The sequence below is a fragment of the Chamaea fasciata genome, unplaced genomic scaffold (genome assembly GCF_029207755.1).
Source record: "Chamaea fasciata isolate MVZ Bird 193981 ecotype frontalis unplaced genomic scaffold, bChaFas1.0.hap1 SCAF_4, whole genome shotgun sequence".
Classification (NCBI taxonomy): Eukaryota; Metazoa; Chordata; class Aves; order Passeriformes; family Sylviidae; genus Chamaea; species Chamaea fasciata.
The window spans coordinates 16,855,342-16,874,467 of record NW_027094089.1 but is presented as its reverse complement, the minus strand read 5'-3'; the positions used below and the strand labels follow the sequence as shown (position 1 = coordinate 16,874,467).

The window sequence follows — 19,126 nt, the reverse complement described above, 5'->3', positions numbered from 1 at the left end:
GCTGTGTCTCCTGGTTTGTGCTGATTTTGACCCACCAAATCCCTTCCCCTGTCATACAAAGGGCTCATCTACATGGGATGTTTAAGTGAATATGACAGCAGCCATCTTGGCTGACACTTGAGAGCAAACTGGAGACTCTAAGCGTGATGCCGTGCAACTTGAATTAAATTGCCAAGGCGGACGAACCACGCAAGCAGAGGGGATTCATAAAATATGCTGAACAGCAGGAAGGCAGCTCTGTAGGTGTAAGGAGTGACTTGAATTAAATGCAGTTTGCCCTGGTACAAGTCATTCCTCCAACAGCAGCTCTGAGTATTCACAGATGAAGAGAGTGAGAGAAAGGAGGAAAGGGAAATAGGGGCATTGTTCTGGTTGGATAGGGAGATTTCAAAAGAAGTCTCAGCAAAAGTAGGTTTTAATATGATGTCAAACAAACAAACATTGTGAAAGCAGAGCAGAGAGTCTGAAAAGTGAGGCATGAAAGGCTGAGAGTTCAGGCTCAGAAACATTCCTGTGTTTGAGATGCTTTTCTGTACTAAGTCAACAAAACAGAGAAGATGATGGGGAAGCACTGGCCTCCGTCATGAGATTTTCCATCCTAGTTTTCATTGGCAACAGCAATGACTTGTACACAAAATAAAAAACATAAGAGAGATTAAATAGAGGAAAAAAAGACAACATAATGATGGTCTGAATTTTGGGACATGTAGAATCTGTGTATGGGGGGTGGGGGTGCAGGGAGGGAGGCGGGGATTGAATTCATGCCTGCGCACTTGATGTTGAATTCCACTGAGCAGTGTTTTTCTTTTCCACCACGTGCCACAATATAATTCAAGCTGGACAAAGTGAGACGACAAGACCAAAATAGCCACAGTATGATTTATGGATCACCTGAAATATTCAATGCACTCTTTCTATTTTTACATTAATCTAAGAAAAATAAACAATTATATTAGAAGCCCATAAGGAAATTACATCAGTGTGGAAATAGCCTTTTTATACCATGATCTCATTTTTCAGACTGCACAAAGAATTATCTTTACAGTGAGGCATCTCTCTCTGCTTTGTTTTGCACATACTAAACTGCCTAAGAAAAAATTTAGGGCAGTGTCACTGTCTTCCTCCAAGTATTTTATATTTCTGCATCAGTTAAACATGAGAAGTGAGTTTAAATGCTAACAGTTCAAAACTGAATCCAAGCTCTGTCAAAATTAATGTTCAGGGTGTTTTATCTAAATTCCATACAATCATGTTTTGTCAATGTCCTGAGATATCAACCTACTTGCTCAGTGGCTTAGAATTTATTCAGTAGAACATATGAGCTCGTCTAATTCAAACTTGTGTGTCTTGAATATCCCCCACACAGCTGAGATAACAATACTTATCTATCCTTTGGAAGAAATGCTGCAAAAATTGTACTTTAAAGAAAATTTTAAAAGTCAGTTTCAAATTAAATGAGAAGAAAAATTTAGTTAAAAATCTTATGCTTACATTTCTGCCACAGTACATAAGCTCAGCAAATGCTTGTTTTCCCCTATTAGAGTAGTGGTGTCCCCTAGCAGCAAAAAAAAAGGACAAGCAAATAAAACGTGAGGAGAGAATTGGGGTTGCAAGAAAGCTCAGAGAGAAAGGAAGGAACACAGTAATTAGGAGAAGGACTTAAGGAAACTGTTACATCATCCCATGGAGTAAGAGATCAAGTGGAAAGGAGAGGAACCAGGAGAGACTTTGTTTTTGATGTTTTTAATTGATGCAATGCATGGCTGATGCCTGAAGATTTGCTACCAGTTTTGTTATTCTAATTAGCAAAGTGTACAGACAGGCAAACCAACATCAAAACCCTGATCCATTGCTGCAGACCTCAGGAAGCTTCGGCAGCAATTGAGGAGATGTGTAAAGCACCGTGACACCAAACACCTACACTCTGAAAGGAAAGGGATTTATGGGCTATGCATGCAAGGCTGGCAGGGAGACTGTCCCTGTGCCTTATTGTGGGATGCAGGCACCTCTGGTGAGCAACAGCTTCAGCAGCAGCAAAGCAAGACTTTGCACAGGCACAGCTCTGCTGGCTTAATCCTGCACTTGATGGGGAAAGGGTGTATTTTTTTTTCTTTTTTTGACAGGGGTTCATGAATATGTTTGATATGTAGATGTAGATTTATATCAGTTAGAGTAGGCTGAGTAAAGTTACTGGATAAGAGAGGCTAAGGAGGTGTATGGTTAGGGATTAGATTGTGGGGATAAATGGTAATATGCTTCTGTAATTAAAGCAAATTTTATGTCAGAAAGGACTGGAGTCTGTTTGACTGGTAGGTAGGGGTTTGGGTCTATTTACAGTCCAAAGGCACATTTAAACTGCTGAATCTCCCAGTTCCAAGTAGATTCTTTGACTATGTGATAGGCATGTTTTTCATTTTCTTACAGACTCCTCCTTATTCAGGGCACATCCTGGTTTCTGAAGGGATGAGTTTTTTCTTTGTGATTGCTATCCAGAAGTTGAGCTTGGAAAATGTGACCTAGTTCTGTAAATATTTGACCTCTCTATCCCTTGCACATCCCATCCTCACCTTCCTCCACTTCTCCATACAAATTGCCAGCAAAACACTTTCCTCATGATGTCACCTCTCATGGGGTAGGAAAAGGGCAGCAGAAACCCAAAAATGGTGCACAAAAAGCAGTGGTACTGATGTTTTCCTCTGAGGGTATTCACTTTGCACTTCACAAAATGGCTACCCAACTATAAAACATCAGTGGGGGATTTAAGTATATCATATATATATATATATATATATATATATATATATATATATACACACACACATATATTTATATAAAGATAAAATAATCTTGGATATAACTGGGTATATCACAGTCCCAAGAAAATGACTTGAGGCATTGCAGCTATGTAGGAAGCTAATCTTGGTATCATATTATCCCAATTACCAGTTTATTATTTCTTCCGCTTCCATTCAGAGATGGATTTTCCAGTCTGATAAAGCATATGCCAACTTGAAATTAAGAACTGGAGCTTTTCACACATAAGAGTTGGACCTGAAAATCATTCTTTGACATCTCGAGTTTGGAATTATTTCAGCAAAAATGAACAGTTTTCATAATCAGTTTTCTTTGGTTTGGTGGGGGTTTTTTTGGGGGAAAAGGAACTGGGTGTGGATGGAGGGAGAATATATTTTGATCATTCACAGAAATCTTCAAATCAAAACCCATACCAATTCCTCTAACAAAAAGCTCCATACTCTGCAAAGGTCTCCTATTCCCTGTCACCCCAATCTTCCCAACAGTCCAAATATTTTTCCTCTTTTAAATGTTTTCATGAAATTCCATTTATTTTGTTTGAAACCTTCATCTCGCCCTTTTCCCTGAACAGCACTTCCCTCATATAAATACCAAAAAATGCTGAATGTATTTTTTTCTCTGAGTAATCATTTAGACCATGATAAATGTACAGCATTCAAATTGTTCTAATTTCTCTGGATTCAGGCTAACTTGTAACACACCACTCCCACTTTATCTTGCAGCTGTAGCTAAACCCTTACCAGTGCCCAGTGCAGGATACCTGTACCTAGGATGTGGCCATTATTGTATCCAAGTCTGAGTATATGCCAAATTACACATGCCTGTGGGCATATGCACACAAATGAAACATTTTCTCAATGGATTTTTAAGAATATTTTAACCAAAATATTTAACTTACTCTTTGCAATCATCTCCTAGAGAAAAAAAGAAGGAAAAAAAAAAAGAGGGGAAAAAAAGTGTCCTGACACAATCACTTGCAGTGGAAAGAGGAACACTCTGACCAAGGAGACCTTCTGAGAGGGAAGAGTGTGTAGGATTGAGACAAAGAATTTCAAGCAAAGTGATGCCAGATGACTTACCTTTCTGCAGCCAGGTACTCAAAAACACAGCTGCAAAGAGCGAGCTGACCTCTGAGAACTGTGTGTTAGACACATGACCTTATGGACATAATCACAGACTGCTGGCTTCTCTGCCTGCAGCCTCCCTCTACATTGTCTCCCAGGCAAAAAAGCATTCAGGGACATAACCCTGTTCACTTACTCAGGGGAAATTCTGCATTGCCAAAATGCAGATCTCAATGAGACTCCTTCCCAAAACAGAAAGTTCACAGGATCCCTTGGCACCTATAATTTCACACACACAAAGGAAAAGAGCAGGAGAATGCAGCTGTATTCACCAGCTCAGATTATAATAATTAAAAAAAAACCCCAAAACAAACCAAAACAAAACCCTATGGCCAGCCAAACACACTCTAGACATCCACATTTGTATGGTTTATAGCAGGTGCAAACCTAGAGGACATTAAAAAAACAAGAACAACAACAAAAATCTAGGTCTTAGAAGATATATCCAGAGTTTATTGTCTTTTGAATACCATCATTGCCTTCATTGTACTGCATTAACTTTGTGAACTATCTTTCCCAAAAGCAGTTCTTCATTTTTTTACCTCCTCGTCTTCCTTTATTTTCCTATAAATGGTTGACTTAAGCCCTTGACCACCAGTTCATACTGAAACTGGTGTAATTTCTGACAATTTATACAAGTATTAGAAAAGAAATTTATTAATTATGAAGTTTCCCATGCTTTACTGTATCTCTATGGGTTCCATGAAGAGCTAAACTCCTCTGGTGGAAAGACGTATAGCTAAACTTGAGTGGGAGTCTAATATATTCACAGCCTTAGACAAGTTATGTGTGATATCTCACAAAACCCCGCATCCTTTAAGAGCCACACTCACAGCAAACTTGTTTACCTTCAGCACAATCGGCTGCACCACTGTTTATTAGGTGACAATTCTGTAACCCACTGTGACACAATGACAAGTCTTCACATCCTCCAAGCAGGCCCAGTTCAGCCTCTGGCACAGGCAGGGAAAGCCAGTACGCTCAGGAGGGTGGTCTCACGGCTGACAGTGAACATACATGCTTTAGGTAGCTTTCATGTCCTGGTTAGCTACTGAGGGACATTTGTCTGTAACCTATATTTGAGTGGTCTGAGTATCCATTCCTGCAGGTCCCACTCCCTCTCCTGTGAAAGGACTACCTGCAGCAGCTCCTGACCTCTGCTGTCCCAATGCACAGAACCCAGGCAGAGCAGCACTAACTGTGCCCTGGGATGCAGAGGGTCCAGCCTAACCTGGAGACACAGCACTCCAAGGAGCATGGTGCCAAGACACAGCACAGCACACACCATTCTGAGTGCAGGAGCAATGCATGTGAGAATGGCTTCCTGCAGGAAGACAGGAAGAGTTACCTAAAGGTTAAGTGGCTTATTTCAGAACCTGATGCATTTGCAAGAGACATTTAATGCTAGGAAACAGCTCCTATTTCCTCCTTAATAGAAAGAAAAATTATAGTCTCTATGACCAACCTGAAAAGACGCTGGAGACACTAACCCTGAAGCAAGGGTTCCTTTTTTTTTAGCTCTTTTATTTTCCCACACTTCATTAAAAATGGTTGGTTGTAAAAGGAAAGGCAATGGAGAAGCTCTGGTTCTTCAGCATCCTTAAGAACAGCAAGGTCTCTGCAAAATGTTTTTTATTCAGCTCAGTTAATATGGAAGTGCATGGGGGCAGCAATTTAGGTGTGGGTTTACGTACAGCTAGATAGATGCAGATATCCTCACTGTATACTTCCATGTAGATATATATTTATCTATGTGTGTGTGTATATATATAATCTTCACGACAGATAAAACGCACACAGCTGTTAGCAGCTGAAATGGGCCTTAATTACACCCAGGTTGTCATGGTAACATCTGACAAGCTTTGCCTTCCTGGATTGGGAGCGTTTGCCCACTTGGAGTTTCAGCATATCAAGAGAGAAGTTCTAAGGAAAATTAGAATAAATCACACAATTTTTCCTGGCCTTTGTGTCTTCCTGCCAAGGCAAGAGGACTAGGAAAGAATATTACTCCACAGGCTTGACATATTAGAACAAGGCAAAAAGCAAAACGGTACAGGAATTTAAAGGATAATGGCACTTAAAATACTTTGTTTTGCTGAGAACTAGCATCCAGCTTAAGATTTCAAAGTATTATCATCATTATTTTTTAACATTTGTAAGGCCTCATTAATGTCAATAAGCCTGGTGCATGAAATCATGGATGGTAACATCTGAGCTTTTATTTCTTTTATTCAAGTAAGATGACTAATAGAGAATGATGTTACCCATTTCACCTATCATCTTGTGTCAAACCAGTGACACAGCCAGGAAGAGGGCTTAGGTCAGCTCTAATGATGAGTCCATACTCCACTTAACGGCGGCGGTTTAATATGTATTCATTGATATCTCATTGTCTCAGCTCTTGCCTTTCTTTGTGGGAATCAAATAATTCTTTGTTTCTCCTCCAAATGCCTTGCAATAGTAATTATTCCTATGAATAGGATGTTCAACCAGCTTCTCCCTCTTCCTCCTTTCCATGTCATAAAAACTAAAAAGAAACCAAAACAAAGCAAACAGGAGAAGGCCTACTTAAATCATCACACATCAAGGCTACTTTTAGCCATTTGGCCCACATGCACGTTTTCCTGAATAACTGGCAAAATAGCAGTCCTGTGATGCACAACTTCAAGAGAAAGCATCCATCTGGTGAGAGTGGTTCCTGCAAATTAAGGAATCACAGAGTGGGAGTCAGTGATCTGAACTCCAAGTTTGAGTTACTCAACCTAGACTTCTTTTTATAGGCAATGCAGAGCAACAGGCAAAGGTCAATGTGTCTCTGAAGGTTCCTGTTCCTTTCCTGGCTATAAAATGGGTCTAAGACAGCCCAATCATGCATGGACAGTTGACTTTCAAGCACCACAGATGGGGCAAGATGAATCTCCTCTAACAGGTCTGCAAAAGCCCAGACACAACCAGTGGCAGCTCTGCTTATATCAAGCAGAGGTGGCTCAACAGCTCTTGCACAAAGCAATGTTAGCAATGCAGAATTCATGTGTTTGTACAGCAGGCCTCCAAACACTGCTGTAATACATCTAAGAAAGAAGAACTGAAAATCCTAATGAAAGCAAATTTGCATACAAATGAAAGTTATTTTTGTGTGCACTATTCCCCCACCTCCAGTTTCATTCTTTTCTCAGAACCTCAAGGATGCATAAGACATGAAGAATTACTGCTGGACAGAAACCTTGTTTCCATTTCCCACAAAGAGAAGACACATCAGAATTTCTCACAAAATGTGCTTGGCTATTTCTATGCACTGATGTGTTTAAGGAAAAAGAAGCGGAGGACAAAAAGGCTTATCTTTTTTTTTGTTACTTAAAAAGGTGGAAGAATAAAGTTTCAAAGTGGAAAGTCAATATGCTTCAGTTCAGAAAACTGAAGCAGAAATGAGAAAAGGGATAAATCCTCTGGGCCTCTCCCAAAATTTCAGAGGACACAATTATCTAAAAGGTTTTATTGCAAAATGGCATTTTTACATTAAGACCTATCTTTAAAGCCAAAGAAATATTTTAATAAAAAAACTATTATTTTTTACTGAGCACTGAATGTGTGTTATTTTGTCTCTGCAGGATTCTTGCATATTAATTCAGAGCTTTGTGCATCATCCTTTCCTAGGAACCTGTGTTTCTAACTTTCACTTCTCTCTCTCTTTCCTCCTCCTCCACTTTAATTTTATTAGTATTTTTTTCTTTCATTTCATAAGCTCTTAGCTTTTTAACATGAGAGCCTTTTATTTCTATAAAACTGCAGCTGCTTTCATTTAGTTTTATGTATTTAATGTATTTCGAGGTTCCAAGAGAAGCTTGGAGCTGGCGGTATTATCCAGACATTTGCTGCTTAGTGCCTTTTCTAATGACAAGACTTATCTGATTCAGAACATTTCATATCTGTAGAAAAATTAATTCTCTCTCCCTTTGTCTTTAGGCCTCGAGATTTAATTTGTTCAGGGGATTCTTTCAAGCATTTTTTTTTCCCTTTGCAGATACCCTGATGACTTACTTCCAATGCTGAAGTTGTTCTTCCTGCTGGCATTTTAGTCTGAAGCATTTGCAACTTGGTAGTTGTGTGCCTTCCCAGTCACCACAGCATTTGAGCTGCTCTCAGTATTTAATGTATTTTGTCCTCCTGCTCTGTGAGGCAGAGGTTGCCACTCTCACCATTTTACACACATGGAAAAGAAGCCAAGAGGGAACCAGAGCTTGTATCTGCAATGGATCCAAAAGGATTTCAATATGAGTCACCTATCTCAAATACTCTTCAGAGTGTAATGCAAAGTATGTTAGTCTAGGCTGAACAGGAAATTTTCTGAAGGTGTGGAAGTGAACTTGGGAATGATATTAAGGTAATGGGTACCCCACACCAATTCATGGTATAATGTCCCTAGAAATACTGTTTATGTCAAGTATAAATATCCACATATGAAACATATCCATTAGAGAAAGTCAGTCAATCAATGGTTGAAATTTTTTTTGGGCATCAACCTTCATACTGAGAAACACAGGATGGCAAATTGTGTCATTTAAGACAGCTCCAGAGACAAAACCCGGTGAGCTACAGCTGTCCTGTGCTGCTTGCATGTGAACAGCATGTGAGGCAGCCTATTAGCATTCAAAAACTCCCATGATTTTTTGTGGGTTGGATCATTAGGCAAGTGTATTCATTTAAGACTACTATGTCCTCTCATCAAAGTAACCCAAGAACAGCAGCAGGATGCCAAGGCATGGACTAAGACTTTGCAATTACTGAAACACCAATTTAGTTATCACTTGCTATTCTCTGTCACCTCTGTGGCACAGGAGAAAACTGCATCTGTTCAGAAGCACGGTTATTATCCATATCTATTTTCTCTATTTCATCTCTGCTTTTTGTCCTGTGCAGTAACTCCTGAGGACCTTTAGAAGGCCTCATACTAGCCTTCTTCTTCACCCCATCTATTAACCTGATCAGCAATGAAAAAGTTCATTGCAATCTTCATCCATCATTTTTAGGCTTTAGTGTTAATATCCTTTAATACATTTATGGGGAATTTATGCCTTACAGAAGCACCATTTCTAATCACTAAGGACAGATCACTGTCTTTCTTAGAGTTAAATTCTTCCTGCGTTTTTCTTGCAACATTAAGGACTAGACCAGTGATCCCTAATGTACCATTTTCACATATTTATTTCATCTAACCTGTTTAAAAAAACCCCAAACAAATAAACCCAAAACACCATACATATATTTGAACATTATTGGTTTTGAAATCTAAGGCTGAAAATGTGTATATTAAAAATTGAAAATTAAATCAGTTGAAATTAGATCTGAATTTAAATTTATGAAACTGTGAGAAGACTGCAAGAACAATATTGAAGAAATAAGAAACAGACCTTACAATCAGAAGACAAGCTTTTTTTGTGTTTGTCTTTCAAGTCCTTTTCATAAAAATAGAAACCATAGAGAAGTCTGAATTTGAGGTGGTGAGGAATGGGATTGGGTCTAGAGCCAGAGGAGTTCTGAACACAGTAAGCAACAGCAACAAGAACACAAAAGTCAGCACTTTCCCCACCCCCATGAAGACTTCTGGAAAGTTAAAATTTAAAATATTGAGAACACAAGACTGACTGAGAAGGACAGACCTACTCATGTTTTTGTTTCCATTCGTTCAAAGATCTGGGGAAAACCCAAAGTCCCTATGTGTCAAAAACCTGCCATCCCCATTCCTTTAAAAGCTCAGTTTATGAGGCATTTCAATAAAATGAAGAGGAAATGATTTGCTGCTTTGCTAAAGAACAAAGCCACAAAAAATACCTTCATGTTTACATACCATAAGGCAGCTAAAGGGCACCCCTCAAACGCTACTAAATGCATTCCCATGCACGTACTTTCAAGAATTTTGATGGGAAAGCTCATAAAAATCTTGTATTTTATCAATTGATGGGGAAGGCTAGTTGTAACTCTATGTGGCACCATCCTTGAAACAGGGGAAAAGACAAGGGATAAGTATGAGTCTGTCTCTGTATTTCCCAGCTGAGTCCCACAAGAGTATTAAATATTAAATATGTGTGTTAGATGCCTCACTGACCACCGAAGAAAGATTGTGCTAGGCACTGCACAGGAGCAAACTGCATCTTGAAGAGCTTACAACCCAAAAAGGTGAGACCACAAATGGAGGTGACAGAAAAAGGAGATGACAGCAAGCTGCTTTTCAAGGATCACTGCAAAACAATCAAGCAAAAGATGAAGCGGAAGTAAACCCCAACTTTTCAGCCCAAACTTGAATAAGGTGTATAGAGAGATGGTGCCCCTCTAGCTGCTACCTCTACATACAGGCACCTTCCCTGCACACAGAACTTTGGAGGGAATTTGTGCTTCTCAAAGGATTCCGAAGAGGTGGGAAGCAGAGGATACCTCAGGATGAGACACACAAGAGTCTGCCCTGGAAACCTTCACCTCTAACTGAACCATGTCTCTTCAGGCCAGTGCTTCACCATTCCCATGGAGGGTTCAGAGGATGGGGAGTTTGTTATCTCAGGGAGGAGGCAACATGGCTGGGATGGGGGTGTCACAGCAGTGGGTGTTTGTACACGTCACAGACCCCCGGCTCTCCTAGAAACATTCTCCCTGGTTTAACTCGCCAACAGAGCCACAAACAGAGCTGAACTCCATACACTCCATTTCATATCCCTTCCCTTATAAACCTTTATTAAGGCTTTATGTTACACAACTATCACTGATACAGAACATTTAGGCTTCCAGGAGACCAAGTGCATTAAAACTCCTTGTGTGGAATGGCAGGAACCAATTCCTCATTTTTACTGGCTGGGAACTGAACCTTAATAGGCCACAGAGCACAAAACTCATAAACCATTGGAGTAAGGGGAGGAGGGGAGAGGGGGAATAAGGAGGGAGGAGGGGGAGAAGTTTGTTGCTGAGCTTATGAAATTAGAACAGAACAAAACAAAAGATGTGAAGGAGGTCACAGTGAAAAATTCTCTCCACCCATGGCAAGTAGAAACTTGCTACCGATCTCCAGCAGCTGGAGGGGAAACAAATAAAACAGGACCATGCTCTTTAAAAAAGGAACTGTTGTTCCTCGGCACTGGAATAGCAGCAACCCTCATCTCCAGCTCTGGTGCTCCTCAGGAGTGTTTGGGGATTGCTAGCTCAGGCATGAGTTGCCATTGCCTTTGCCTAGCAACCAGCACAAAGTCCATCTGTCAGCCTGGTCTACAGTCGCTTCATCCTGCCTTCCCCGTGCTCCAAGCACACAGCAGGGTCTCCAAGCTCATTTGTCAGACTTCAGCTCCATCCACCTCTAAGCCTATCTAAAGAGAGTGCTCTCCTGTACCAGCTGCAGGTAACAAGATGGTTTGGGCCTTCATGTATTTCATCTCATTCCCCTTCATCTTATTTTGCTGTTGCAGCCCCTCATTGGGAAGCTCTCAGAGGAGGGACTACCTGCTCTGAGGAGATAGTTAACCCAGCAGACTCACGTAGGAGGAAGGATTAGGCAGTTCTGTAGCCACACATCTCTCTCTGCCTGGCTGTGATGTTAAAATACCTGCTGATGGGAACATTCTGGGTGCAAGAATGTTTTTAAAGCAGGATGTGGGACAAAGAAAAAAATCCCCACCAGAAACCAGGAAACCGAAACCAACTAAAACCCCACAACAGCTGGAAGCTGATTTCTAAGGGCTAGCAAACATCAGGTTCTCTAAATGCAGACACGATTCTGCAGACTGGAAAGCAAAAGTCAAATCTACAACCCAGAACAATTCCCAGATGAATTGAATTCTGCAACCATTTATTTTGCTGCAGAAAGTTACTGCTGGGATCCCCCCCATGCTATGTCACCATGACCTGAACCACCTGAGCAAGGAATGATTTGACTTCCTGGAAGAGTGAGAAGTCACTTTACTCCCTTGCCCAAGAAGAGGAGTTTATTAGGAAATTAAACAAGCTGAAATGTGCAAGACAAGCCTGGTAAATGCAATGGTGCTCCAGTCAGAGTCAGAAGAAGTGGCTGCTCTCCAGAAGCTGGAGGAAATTAGTCCCTGCATCAGGGTTTCTTCAAGTCAGAACAGAATATAATCACCCATTCTGGTCAAGAGAGGGATATTTACTTAATGTGTTCTGACTTTGGAAATGGAAAATTATGAGATACATGGCAACAGTTACCTTCCAGAGCTTAAAGTTATCTTAATGTCATTCTTCTAATTACAAATAAGACTCTTAATACAAAAGGCCAAAAGAAGGCTGATTCCAGAGGTAAGAACAGCTAAAATTACTTTGGAAACTGCCTGGTATCGCATCACAGCCCACCATCTTCTCCCCTCACCAACGGGCACCTCTTTTCCTGGGAAATTGCAGCCACAGCCCAGTCTAAGCACAGGGCTACCAGATGCTGGATTCAGGCATGATAATCCTAGACCAGCATGGGCAAGGCTGAGACAGATGGTTGGTTATTCTCACTATGCTGGGTTGCTAGGGCAGCACCAAAGTTTCTCATTTAAAAGCTTCTCTCTTAAAAAAGAGTGGAAGAGACAATAGTTTTTTAAACATTTTTAATGACATCACATTCAATTGAAACAAGCTACTTTGTCATCATGGCTTGTTATCGATTGGAAGCTGAACATTCTCGGCAAAACTGGGACAAGCAAGAGTAAATCTTACATATAAAGCACAGTTCTATTGATCACAGCAGGCACCACTGGCCCTCCACTGAAGCAACAACCAGCTACTTTAATAAAAATGTAATTCTCCAGTAGAGAGGAGCCCATCTGCCTTCCAAAACACTCTGCATCATATTCTACCAAACACTCTTGAGAGAGAAAGCAGACCAGCTCATTGCCCTGATAAAACAGTAATACTATGCAGTGACACCATCACACTTGATTTAAATACATCTGGCATTTTCAGGTGTAATGCCTGAAGCAATAATACTAAAAAACCAGAACAAGCCTAGTTACACCCTCGGGGAGTTGCACATGTGTGAACTAAGTAACTTATAGAGTTCCTACTTCCATAGTATCAATCTCTTTACATTCTGAAATGTATTTATCCTCCTACTACACAGGGGAAGGAGAGATCATTGCTGCTCTTTTTTTGCTTTCCCAATGTTTTCTCAGATCTTCATTCCCTATGGCATGGGAGTTGGAGACCTGAATCTTGGTGTGGGGTTGAGCCCTGGTCATGGTCATGCAGGAAGAGAGTGCTGTGTCAGAAATCTGGCTTTGACACCAGTCACAGGCCAGACCCCAGGCTCTGCTGGGAGCCATTTGGCCAAACTGACTGTGATAATTACAGCAGGGCTCCTTGAGGATGTATTGGGACTTCTATCTCCATTTATACCACTAGGAAATCACATCTGGCTCCTAAGAGACTGTTGTACATATTTCCCTTACCACCACCCATAGTAATGCATCAGCACACACTCTTAAGCTAGGCAGGGGGAAAAGGGAGGCCCAGAGCCCTCCATTCTTTTACTGAGCCCCATGAGAAGTCCCTCCCCTCTGTCACAAGCTGCATCCTCGCACAATAAAGGACACTAGCTCCTGTGTGGCCATGTGATTCTGAAGACTGCAGGGCCTTTGCTCAGCAAGCTGAGGAGTTAATAGAAGTAAAACAAATCCCCCTTATTTGCCTCAGGGTTAAGGGTCAGTGTAAGTAAATCATTAATTAACAGGCTGGCACCTCAGTGCTATTGACAGGGTTTTGTGTACACAGTGGGACTGTGGCACCCCCTGCAATTAAGCAGGCAGTGAACTTTCCTCCTCCTGCTGCCTCCCACTCTGCTTGAGCAGGCTCACTCTCCCCTGTCCTCAACAGAGGCTCTTCTTTATTCTTCCTCTCAGCACAGGTTACCAGCTGCCCCTGTGCTTATGCTTTTCTCCTGTCCAACCCAGCTGCCTTCAGAAACCAAGTCCCCTTATAACCATGTCCCCTTATTTTGTTGCATTCCTTTAAAATACCTCACTGGCAAAGCATCCATCAACTTTGGTGCTTATTTTAGAGGCCTGCTCAGGTAAAGATGCACCTACAGGCTCAAAAGGGTTCACAGGTCACAGGTATGTGGTAATAACTCTTTTGCCTTAAGACACTATATTGTCTCAGAGAAAGAAAAAAAAATCTTCAGCTGTCAGCCCCTAGATTTAAATAAAAAATTGGGATCCTAATACCTTACTAATAACACTGGGATTTTTTTTTTCTTCTAATCAAAACAGGTCTTTTGACAGTCTGATATCTATACCAGATGGGAAATTGCCAAATAAAGAGCAGTCATTTCAGAGACTCCGCAGTTACAAATAGTCTTAACAATCAGGCCTTCAGTGTCAGAGGAGGTCCTAAGACATTTGATACACCATTTTCTTTGCAGGGGAGTCTGCTTTCTTTTGGTTGCTTTGGGTTTCAGAAAGGTCTTGGCCTGCAGGCTGCAGGTCTGAGGTTGATAACAAAGACCAGCTGCCTCAGAGCTACATCATGCTGAGATCAACACTGGCTTTGGAGCTGAGCTTAGAGTCCCAGGGAACTTCAGCTGGAAACCCAAGATCAAGGTTCATCATTCTCAAACCCAAAATTAAGCATCTGTGTGACGTGAGGGGACAGCCTGAAGTCTGCCAGTTCCCAAACTACAAATCAGAGACTGCCTTGACAGAAATAACTTGATGCATATTTATGTGGCTCGTAATCAAAACCAGTTACACGTGCTCTGGTCTACCCAAACATTTGAAATAGAAGCATCTGAAGAGCCAACTTCCTCCACTCCTGAAGCATTGTATTAGTTCAATGTTGTCTTAAGATCATTGGCATAATGTTTCATTTCAGATAGAAATGACATGAAAAACATGATTGTAATACAGTAGGAGCTCAGACCATCCCCCTCCCCAAACACCTACAAATTGCGGTCATATTAATCTGATTCCCACAATGGCTCACCTCTCCAAGCTTTATTTTATTTTTTTTTTTAATAAATTTGTGAAATTTTGTAAGGGCTTACTATACCATTGAGGAACTACCTTGGGAACACAGTACAGTAAAGGTCCTGTGGTACAAAGTTGATTAGCTTTCCACAGCATTTTCTAGAGGCAAAACAAAAAACACAGTCTGTTTTTCTCTCTGTCACTGAAAGAAGTCACTGGAAGTTCTGGTGAAAACTGGGGGGAGGGGGGGTGTTGAAAAATAGGCCTGAATATTTCCAGAAATTGTGCAAGAGCTTTGCTTGGATTTTGCGGACACTTTAACTATGACAGACTAGCATGCCCTCAAGAATTCAGATAACTCACAAGTTTGTCTCATTTCAAGGCTTGCATGCCAAGAGATTACTAAGTTTAAAGGTGCTTCCAAAGCAGTTGAGACAACTGGAAGTTCAAGTATACTGATGGAAATAACCTGCCCCAACCTAGGGCTTGCTGCCCTGCCCTTGTAATCTAACTTCTTTCTCCTTGCACTTGAATGTAGTTACAAAAATTGCTAATCTTCCTTGTATGCTCTATATACATGAAAATAGTATACATACACTGGAAAAATTTCTCTGTACTTGTGGAACATGCATCCTAGTATTTCTGGACAACAAGAAAAAGGAATCAGCACTTTCCTCCTCTTTTTGAGTGTTCCACTGGTATATGCTGCCTTTGTCTTTCAGCATCCAATTTACAGCCCTTGCACTAGTGACATGCAAATGCCACCCTCTATGGTTCCCAAATCAAATGGATGTTAAAAGCAGAAAGCTGCTAGCAGCCAAATTAACAGCACATAATTAGTCTCGTGCATAAACCACTTTTAAAAGTACAGGGCACTTGGTGTCAGGATTAGACAATTAACTTTCTCAGAGCACAGGAGAATGCACTGAAACACATTTGCACCGATGTATAAAGTCTGCAATTCTCACTGGGACTCATGTGAGTAAATACTCTAGGTCAAAGCCTTGACAGCCTTATTTAGATTTTGCTCACTTAGTGCAGGCTCTGCTCAAGTAAAGACTACATATGATCCAAGGAAAGACTTCAGTTTGGCTCTGTGTTTTGACAGCCTATAAAAGACTGGCTGGAGCATAAGCAGGATCAGCAAAAAGTAAGACCTTCCTCATACACAACTCTGTCTGAAACCGGTACTGTTTTACATGCTAGCCAAAACATGACAGTTCAATGCAGCACATTCTGCAGTGCCCCAGCCAGCCAAGATTTAAAAATCCAAAATTGAGAAAGGGCTTCAGCCAATTCCCTTTATGGTGAGATGTGGCATCAACAGAGTGATCCATCAGCAGTTCATATCTATGACCAAATGGACTCTTTCCCAGGGGAGTGGCAGGCCCAGGGAGATTAGCACCTGTCTCTCTTCTGTTTATCACTGGCAGTTGCTTAACTGGAGCAAGATATCGGCTCTGCTATAGTGAATAAAGCTCCCAAAAGCTAAGATGGATGTGCTGGGCCACTGAGCTAATGCTTGGTCAGGAAATAGAGCAAATGAGTCTGTTTATCAAAGGTGGCTTTGTGAGCTGATAGGAGGAACATGGTAATTCATTAATATGGGGAGTATTAAGAGTCGATGAACAGTTACTAGGAGAAAGCCTTCTGCAGCACAAACAAAGGAAATCTACTGGTCCTGCAACACCTGGGGACCTTGGTGACAGCACAACATAAGGAACAGCCTGGCACAAGTTGACTCAATTCAAGGTAATCCCTGGGCTGAAAGATTAGGGGATGCCAGGTCAGAGGCCTCTCTGGTCTGGAGGCTGTCTGGCCACATTCATGCAGCATCTTTGTGGACAAGCTTCCCCAGATGGAATTGTTTGTAGCTTAACCCATCAGCTGGGGACAACAAATAGTAAATCAGCATTTGCACGTAGAACATCTAGATTTTATGTGGCCGTGTAAAGGGTAGAAGAGGATATGGCTGTGAGCATAAGGAATTAAAGAGGAAAAAAATATTCCCCTCCTTTCAGTTTTGCTGAAAAAATATCTAGACATCTGTAAGAGCATGCTTCTTCTTTTTAAATTACTGAGCAGGTAGACACAGAACAGCACAAAGATTGCACTCATTCAACCTGAAGCAGAAGTTTAGAACTGTGGTGCTGCTTCCTGTGCCACTGAAGCCTCCAAATCTTCAGGATTCAAAGACTTTGTGAAAATATTAACTCATAAACACTGGAAAACTTGCCTGATATGAGAATGGAAATGTCTGTCAAAAGGCCTCACTCAAAATGCTGATGTCTAATATTTTTCTAGAAAATGTATAATCCTTTAACGCAGTAAAAGAAGTAGGTGTAATTTGTTCTTCCCAGTTAAGGAAAAAGTAGATCCTTGTGAATTTGTTTAATGTAAATAAGCCCTCTATTTGTCTTTAATAAATTCATACATTATTAGGAAATCCATTATACAAGAAGACCCACTGAGCTATATCATCTCATTTTAAAAGATTTCCTGTTGGTGGAAGACAAAGCAGCCACCTGCAAGGGCCTAGTGCTCAAAAGGATTTAAATAAACACACACAGATAATTAGATCAGTTAACCTTGCAAATTAAAACAAGCACATTACATTATCTCCAGTTTATCCTAAAAGAAAATATGAAGTTACCTCAGATAAATAGTTTAATAAAGACAGTGAAGAGCTTATAACAAGCTGCATAATGCTAAATCTTCTAAGCATGTGGGTTAATAGGATGAAAACCTACTTTCTGACTAGCTTCATTTGGAAGACCTGGCTACTGATTTGCCTGGGACCAGGGGATAAATTCACCAACCATGCTGTCAGAACAGTTTCACTAACATCACATGGGCAGCCTTAGCCTTTGGGTCACTCTCCATTGAGGGAAAAGAAAGGTTGGTCACACTCACTGTTCTGCAATGGCTGTAAGAAGAAAACCAAGTATTTTACCTTCATTAAGCTGAAGTTAAGGAAGATGAAATATAACCATGATCACAAGGCACCGCTAGGGTTGACCAGAAAAACTACTCCATTTAATGCACATTTCAAGGCTATGAAGCTTATTTCTCTCCTGTGAAGAGAGAACTGATATTTTAAGAGGAGAAATATCACTGTGTATTATCCCGTGCTTAGATGCAATTTTAGAGAAGAATTCTCTACCAGTTTCAGAGCAGGTTTACTTACTGATTTGTAATATCAAATGTCATCAAAACAGGATAAAGGGAACTTGTTGGTCAAATTATGGTTCTGAATCTGAGACACCATCCCAGTAAGAAATATACCAAAAGCAACATTGTTCCAGAAAAATATTTCAGTGTTTTTCAGGAGAATAACTTTTGTCTGGTAATTTTTCTATCATCTCTGCTCATTATATTTGGCAGTGCCTTGTGTTTTAAACACTGAAGGATGCAGTCACAATTTTTACAGTGAACTTGACTGCACTACACATCCTCCACACAGCAACTCAGGCCAGTTGCTCCTCACTGCTGGAAGACGATAGGTGTTGGTCTTGCAGCCAGGAGCTGCTGCTATTGTGGCAGTGCTGTCACTTCTGTGGATGACACCTGTGGATAACCAGAACTGCTAACTTCTCAAAAATGTTTGGTGAAAATTTGCTCTTAATAAGAGTTTTAAGGTTTTTCTGGTTTTGCATATATATATATATATATATATATATGTAAATACATAAAGATTTGCAATGAATGCCATTCAATACCAGAGACAAACAGGTCTGTTGACTACAACAGTGCCAATTTTGTTTTGCCTTAGTTTTGACTCCAAATCCTGATTGTTAAAGATTCAGAAACAAGACCGTATGTGAGAGTAGTTCAGAGATCTAGAGAGATATAGGGTGGTGCCCCAAACAAAATAAATTAAGAAATTTAGAGTAAGCACTTGCTGCTGTATTGCTTAATCTGATATGCTGTGTCATATGGGTCACAGAGGTTTTTTAAAGATATTGTAAGCTCTAGCAGAAACTGGTACCTACACAAGTAGACTTTATAGAATTAAACTGAGAACTGAATGGGTATAGAAGTAAACTTTTTTTTTTTTTTTTTTTTCCCCTCCCAGGGGGCATTTAGGTTGTACACCAAGCATAAGCCAGAGTCTCAGTCTTTTCTTTGGCCTCGTTTCTGTACACATAATGAAATTTCTAATTCAAGGCTTGATTACCCACTGCCCTTGGTTACCAAATCATTCTGGTTAGCCCAGGAAATAAGACCAAATTTGCATCTGCTGCTCTG

At 40.7% G+C, this 19,126-nt stretch overlaps 1 protein-coding gene across 10 annotated transcripts in view; it reads right to left on the bottom strand.

Annotated features, from left to right (window-relative positions):
* CELF4 (CUGBP Elav-like family member 4) overlaps window positions 1-19,126 on the bottom strand; it is a 698,573-nt gene that overhangs the window by 566,860 nt on the left and 112,587 nt on the right. The window lies entirely within an intron of this gene.